This window comes from Monodon monoceros, unplaced genomic scaffold (genome assembly GCF_005190385.1).
Source record: "Monodon monoceros isolate NGI ecotype Baffin Bay Population unplaced genomic scaffold, NGI_Narwhal_1 Super_Scaffold_22, whole genome shotgun sequence".
Lineage (NCBI taxonomy): Eukaryota > Metazoa > Chordata > Mammalia > Artiodactyla > Monodontidae > Monodon > Monodon monoceros.
Window position 1 is genome coordinate 85,083,426 of NW_021703779.1, and position 7,562 is coordinate 85,090,987.

Below are 7,562 nucleotides of genomic sequence, written 5' to 3' on the forward strand. Positions count from 1 at the left end.
TGCAGCAACATGGATGGACCTAGAGATTCTCATACTGAGTGAAGTAACTCAGACAGAGAGAGACAAATATCATATGATATCGCTTATATGTGGAATCTAAAAAAAGCCTACACAATTATACTCCAATAAAAATGTTAAAAAAATAAATTAATTAAAATTTAAAAAGCCTACAAATGAACTTATATACAAAACCAAAACAGAGTTACAGATGTAGAAAATAAACTTATGGTTACTGGGGGGTAAGGGGGGAGAAGAGATAAATTGGAAGATTGGGATTGACACATACACACTATATATATATATATATGTGTGTGTGTGTATATATATATATATATAAAAAAGGTAACTAATGAGCATCTACTGTACAGCACAGGGATCTCTACTCAACACTCTGTAATGGTCTATATGGGAAAAGAATCTAAAAAAGCGTGGATATATGTATTTGTATAACAGATTCACTTTGCTGTACACCTGAAACTAACACAATATTGTAAATCAATTATACCCCAATAAAAATTTAAAAAAAAACAAAAAAACCCCCAAAGTAATGGAATTCTAAATTTCATCAGAATTACTAAAATATATTTATATTTTCCCAAATATTAAAATCATATTGAAGGGCCCACTTACAAATAATAACTCAGTTCATTTCTGAACTTAGGTAATGTTTCTGTAGTAATGTTTTTACACATTTTTAATTAAAAAATATATATATTTAAGGTGTAAAAAATAACATACAAAAGCCAGTTGCATTTCTATACACTAAGAATGAACAATCTGTATAAGAAATTAAGAAAACAATTCCATTTATAATAGCATCAAAAAGAGTAAGTAAAGGAACAAAACCAAAAATAAACAAGTGGGACTACATCAAACCAAAAATCTTCTGTACAGCAAAGGAAATCATCAACAAAATGAAAAGGTAACCTACCACATGGGAGAAAACATTTGCAGATCATGTATCTGATAAGGGGTTAATATCCAAAATATATAAAGAACTCATAACACTCAAAAGGGAAAAAAGCAAACAATCCGATTAAAAAATGGGCAGAGGATCTGAATGGACTTTTTTCCAAAGAAGACATACACGTGGTCAACATACATGAAAAGGTGCTCAACACAACTAGTCTTCTGGGAAATGCAAATCAAAAACCACAATGAGATATCACCTCACATCTGTCGGAATGGCTATTATCAAAAAGACAAGACATAACAAGTGTTGGTGAGGGTGTGGAGAAAAGGGAACTGTTGTGCACTGTGGATGGAAATGTAAATTGGTACAGCCACTATGGAAAGTGGCTTTTCCACTATGGAAAGCCAGTATGGAGTTTCCTCAAAAAATTAAAAATAGAACTACTACATGATCTAGCAATTCCACTTTTGGGTATTTATCTGAAGGAAACAAAAACACTAACTTGAAAAAATATATGCACCCCAATATTCATTGCAGCATTATTTACAATAGCCAAGATATGGAAGCAACCTAAGTGTCCATGGATGGATGAGTGGATAAAGAAAATGTAGTATACATATACAATGGAACATTATTCAGCCATTAAAAAGAAGTAAATCTTGCCATTTGTGACAACACGGATGGACCTTGAGGGCACTATGCTACGTGACATAAGTCAGAGAAATACCATATGAGCTCTCTTACATGTGGAATCCAAAAAAAAAAAAAAACACCTCATAGTTAGAACAGACTGGTGGTTGCCAGAGGGTGAAGGTGGTCAAAAGATACAAACTTCCAGTTATAAAATAAATATGACCTGGGATGTAATGTAAAGCATGGTGAATATAGTTAGTAATACTGCATTGTGTACCTGAAAGTTGCTAAGAGAGTAGATATTAAAAGTTCTCATCACAAGACAAGAAAGTTGTAATTATGTGTGGTGAAGACTGTTAACTAGACTTACTGTGGTGATCATTTTGCAATATATACAAATATTGAATCATTATGTTGTACACCTGAAAATAATATAATGTTATATGTCAAATATATATATATATATATATATATAAAAAACAATAAAATACTCAGGATTAAACTTAACCAAGAAGGTGACTTTTATGCTGAAAATTACAAAAGGTTACTGAAAGAAATTAAGGAACACACAAATAAATAGAAAGACATCCATGTTCATGAGTTGGAAGATGCAATGTTGTTATGATGTCAATACCACCAAAAGCAATCTACAAATTCAAAGCAATCCCTATTAAAATCCCAATGACATTTTGGAAGAAATTTTTAAAAAAATCTATCCTAGAAGTCACATGGAATCCCAAGGGATTTTGAAGTTAAAACAATCTTGAAAAAGAACAAAGTTGGAGGTCTCACACTTCCTGATTTCAAAACTTACTACAAATCTATTGTACGATAATCAAAACAGTGTGGCACTGGCATAAGACAGACTTATAGATCAATGGAATAGAATAGGGAGTCCAGAAATAAACGCTCACATATATGGTCAATGGTCAAATGATTTTCAACAAGGGTGTCAAGACCATTCAATGGGGAAAGGGCAGTCTTTTGAACAAATGGCGCTGGGAATATTGGATATCCACATGCTAAAGGACAAAGTTGGACCTTTACCTTAAACCATATACAAAAATTAACTCAAACTGGACCAAAGATCTAAATGTAAGAGGTAAACCTATAAAACTCTCAGAAGAAAACATAGGAGAAAAGTTTTATGACACTGGTTTTGGCAAAGATTTCTTGGAAATGATACCAAATGCACAGGTAACAAATAAAAAAATAGATAAGTTGAACTTCATCAAAATTTAAAACTTTTGTGTATCCAAAGGACACTACCAACACAGTAAAAAGACAACCCACAGAATGGGAAAAATATTTGGAAATCATATATCAGATATGGGATTAGGATCCAGAATATATTTTTTAAAACTCCTACAACGACAACAAAAAAAACCAAACAACCAGATTAAAAAATGGGAGAAGGACTTAAATAGATATTTCTCCAAAGAAGATCTACAAATGGCCAATAAGCACATGAAAAGACATTCAACCTCATTAATCCTTAGGTGTTAGATAACAGAAAATATATATATTTGGTTATGTCCCCGGTTCCTGGCACAGAGCTCCTAAAACCTTTTCCTAAGAGCACTAGGAGCATCTCTTGTTCTAATATTTGGTCTTTGACCCCATCCCTTACACAGGACTCCTAAAAGCCTCATAAATTCCTAAATGATAAGAGCACTAGCAGCATTTTTTGTTCTAATGAGGCAACTCTGGGTGAGCTCCTGGATGGGGGCTGGTCACCAGAATAACCAAGCCATGATCAGAAGCTTGGAATTTTTGGCTCTGCCCCCTCCCCCTCCTCCAGAGAGGGGAGAGAAGCTGGAAATGGAGTAATAATTGATCATGCCTATGTGACAAAGCCTTCATAAAAATCCCCAAAGTAGGGGGTTCAAAGAGCTTCCAGGTGGATGAACACATCCACATACCAGGAGAATGATGCACCCCCAACTCTTCAGAGACAGAAGCTCCTGCACTTGGGACCCTTGAAGAACTCACCCTATATATCTCTTCAAATGGCTGTTCAACTGTATCCTTTGTCATATCCTTTAGTAAACTGATAAAAGTAACTGTTCTCCCGAGTTCTATGAGCCACTCTAGCAAATTAACTGAACCCAAGGAGGAAGTCGCTGGAACCTCTGATTTATAGCCAATTGGTCAAAAACACAGGTGATAACCTGGGCTTGTGACTGGCATAAGTGGGGGTGGAAAGCAGTCTTGTGGGACTGAGCCCTTAACCTGTGAATCTGATGCTATCTCCAGGTAGACAGTGTCAGAATTGAGTTAAACTGTACGACACCCAGCTGGTGTCGCAGAGAATTGCTTGCTGTGAGGAAAATCCCCCACCACACATTTGGTGACCAGAAGTGTCAAAAGTAAAGTGTTCTATGTGAAAGTAAAGGAGACACACAGGAGAGGAGAACAGTAGGTTTTTCCAATATAGTACAGAAATGCAAATCAAAACCACAATGTAATACCACTTCCTACTTTTTAGGGTGGCTATTATCAAAAAAACAAACAAACCAGAAAATAACAAATGTTGGTGAGGATGAAATGGGAACCCCTGTGCATTCCTGGTGGGAATGTAAAATGGTGCAGCCACTGTGGAAAACAGTATGATGGTTTCTCAAAAAATTAAACATAGAATTACCACAAGATCTAGCAATTCCACTTCTGAGTATATATCCAAAAGAATTAAAAGCAGGGACTCAAACAGATATTTGTACACCCATGTTCATAGCAGCATGATTCACAATAGTCAAAAGGTGGAAGCAATCCAAGTATTCATCAATGCATGAATGGATAAACAAAATGTGGTATATACACACAATGGAATATTATTCAGCCTTAAAAAGGAAGGAAATTCTGATACATGCTACAACATAAATGAACCTTGAAGACATTATGCTAATTGAAATAAATCACAAAAAGAAAAACAGTGTTATGATTCCACTTGTATGAGGTATGTAGCGTAGTCAAATTCATAGAGACAAAGTAGAATGGTGGTTGCCAGGGGCTGGGGGGAGGAGAGAATGGGGAATTAGTGTTTGATGGGTATGGAGTTTCAGTTTGTGAAAATACGAAAGTTCTGGAGATGGAGAATGATGATAGTTGCACAATGTGAATATTCTTAATGCCACCGAACTATGCACTTAAAAATGGTTAAAACTGGCCTTCCCTGGTGGCACAGTGGTTGAGAGTCCGCCTGCCAATGCAGGGGACACGGGTTCGTGCCCCGGTCCGGGAAGATCCCACGTGCCGCAGAGTGGCTGGGCCCATGAGCCATGGCCACTGGGCCTGCGCGTCCGGAGCCTGTGCTCCGCAACAGGAGAGGCCACAACAGTGAGAGGCCCATGTACCACAAAAAAAAAAAAAAAAGAGGTTAAAACTGTAAATTTTGTTATGTATATTTTACCACAAAAAGATAGCATACTAAAACCATCTCCCAGGTTTTGTGAGAATCAAGTGAGATCTATGTAAAAAAGCTTTGTAATCTATATGGCCCTTCACAAATATTAGCTATTTTTAATCACCACCCTGTTTACCCCAGCCTGATGCCATTATCCACATGCTCAACCGAGCCATGCTCACCTAGCAGCATACTGTTGGAGTTTAAGTGGTATCCAGTGCTATCCACCTTCATCTTGCTAGGCCCTGAATTCCATGTGCCAAGGCAATGGTCTCCCAGAGTTCTGGTTCTGAAACAGAACAAGCCCCCAAACAGACAAAAGTTTCAGACAAGCCTGGTGGTTCCTAGAGAAAAAACTCAAAAGACTTCTTCCCCTCTTACTGTTTTTCCCAATGCTTGGTTTGGAAACAGTCCTCATTCAGCAACAAGAGGTCAGCATGCCACTGCCAAGAACAAAGGAAATCCTCCAATTCAACTGACCACCCAACTCCCTGGCCTGCTACCAAGCAACATATTTAATGAGGCAGACTTTGAGCAGGTGAACAATCCTGAACCTCCTTTGAAGGAACAGGATTCTGGGAAAGGAATACAGGAAATATATTCACTGAGCATGAACAGAGAAGTAGTTACATAAGAAATATAAATGCTAAAGCTGAAAGACCAGAATAACCAGCTTTGATGGGTTAGACAATTATCTGTAGAGTAGCCTCAAACCTGAACCCTCAAACATTCTCAGAAAGTATAAATATTGGTGCAGAACCACTGTTAATAATGCAGTAGTGCAAAACCTAGGAATGATGTTTCTTTCTGGAAAGCTAGCCAATTGGTACCTATAGCCAGATACTGACCAGGATCTGTGTCAACATTCACGTGCTTTCTGAGGGCCCCAAGTTACCTTATGTCTTGCAGGCACCACTGAGGATTCCTCCTAACTTGGGTAATGCTACAGTTCTATTTGGAATCTTTTTTGTGAAATGTTGTCTATCCATAGGTTTCTGCCTTCCAAAGGGAGATTTCATTCCATGACTGTCTGAGGAAATTTAAATGTGGACCAAACATAAGCAACACTTGCTCCAGCCTTGGAAGTATGACCTTTCATGGCCAGGATAAATAACCCAAGTCTCTGTGCCCTCACAATATTGAATGTCTTTGTTTGCTTCACTGGTACCTTATCCAATATTCTTAGTGCCATTAACAAAATTGGATAAGAACTCAGGACTTTACCACAAAACTTTCTGCCAATGCCCCACAAATCTTGCCTGTGGTTTCCCGAATTCTTTGATTCTCTACTACATACCCTTTCTCTTCTGCTCAAAGCCCCCAAATAACACTTAGTCCCATTTGTGTAGAAATGCATCTTTCCTAGTTTTTCCCCTACCTCTTCGTACAGCACCTATTTCCTTGTGTTAACTGAGGTTCAGTCATAATACCTACAACAGCATCAGACAACACCTTCTGTCTTCATTTTGCTACAACCTGGAGGCAAAAGAAATGTGTCACTCTGGGAGCGTAGCAATGAAGGGAAAAGACCCTCATGGACAACAGCAATGAGGCATGGGGTCACAGGCACATGGTCTATAACTGAAACACAAATATAAAAAACAAAAGCTTAGGAGATACCCCTTGTACACATGTCTTCTTTTATAACCAGTAGGGGTGGTTGATGAAGTGATAGAACCAACAATCCATTCTCCACAAATGGCTGATGGCAGAACAAGCCCTGGCTAAGCGCCTCAACCTATTCTTCGGTGGTTCATTATTATGAGACAGTGATCCACCATCACCAGGCCCTATGCTCTAAGTTCTTTTCCAAAAACGGTTTTAAAAAAAAAACTTACGCCATTAAAAATTCTGAGTTATACTGGTAGGCAGTAGATACAGCACTTAAACATGCAGCCTCTGGAGCCAAAGCAACCCGAGTTAAAATCATCTTAGCTGCTTCCGGCGTTCAACTAGTCAAAGATATTTTCCGTTCCGAAGTTTTCAGATACCCTGCCTGCCAACGTCCTCCGCCGCCCCGCCCCCTCACCACCACGAAACACTTGGAGCCCAGAGGCTGCACGAGAGCAGGTAGGGGTCTCTTCTGCGTTTACCTCCCCATCTCCTCAGCTATGTGGGCGCCTTGACGTTGAGCGCCCCTCATTCTCTAGGCTGCCGCGACTGTCTTTCCTCATGTCCCCTGAAGGTTCACAGCTTTTGCAAAAGAATAAAACGCACGCCGCTGGGGCGTGGCCAAGTCGTTTCCCTCCCGTAACAGGGCGGAACTAAAATGAAAATGCCACGGTTGTTTACCATAGGACTTCCCTGTTTCCATGGTAAAGCCGCCGCCGCCTCATTATTGTGGTCGACAATTACTTGCGTTAGCCTAAGAAAAAAATGAGTAATAAGGAATTCTACATACTAAAAGCCTTCAAATCAGCCAAGCTCCAGCTCAGAACCAAGTTATTCTCAGGCGGGAGTCCAGGGCCGGGGAAGCTGGGGGAGTAGCACTCTCGCGGACGTAACGCGTGCCGGCTGCTGACGGCATAACGCGGGGGGAGGGACCCTGCGTCCCTCTGGCCCAGGAGTTTCCGGCTCACGCGCCGTACGGAAGCGTGTTCGGCGCTGGGCTCA

The 7,562-nt window shown here is 39.4% G+C and overlaps 1 pseudogene; it reads right to left on the reverse strand.

Moving 5' to 3' along the window:
* The window catches only part of LOC114905848, a 13,906-nt pseudogene extending 7,332 nt beyond the window's left edge, over positions 1–6,574 (reverse strand).
* Positions 6,575–7,562: the final 988 nt, after the last annotated feature.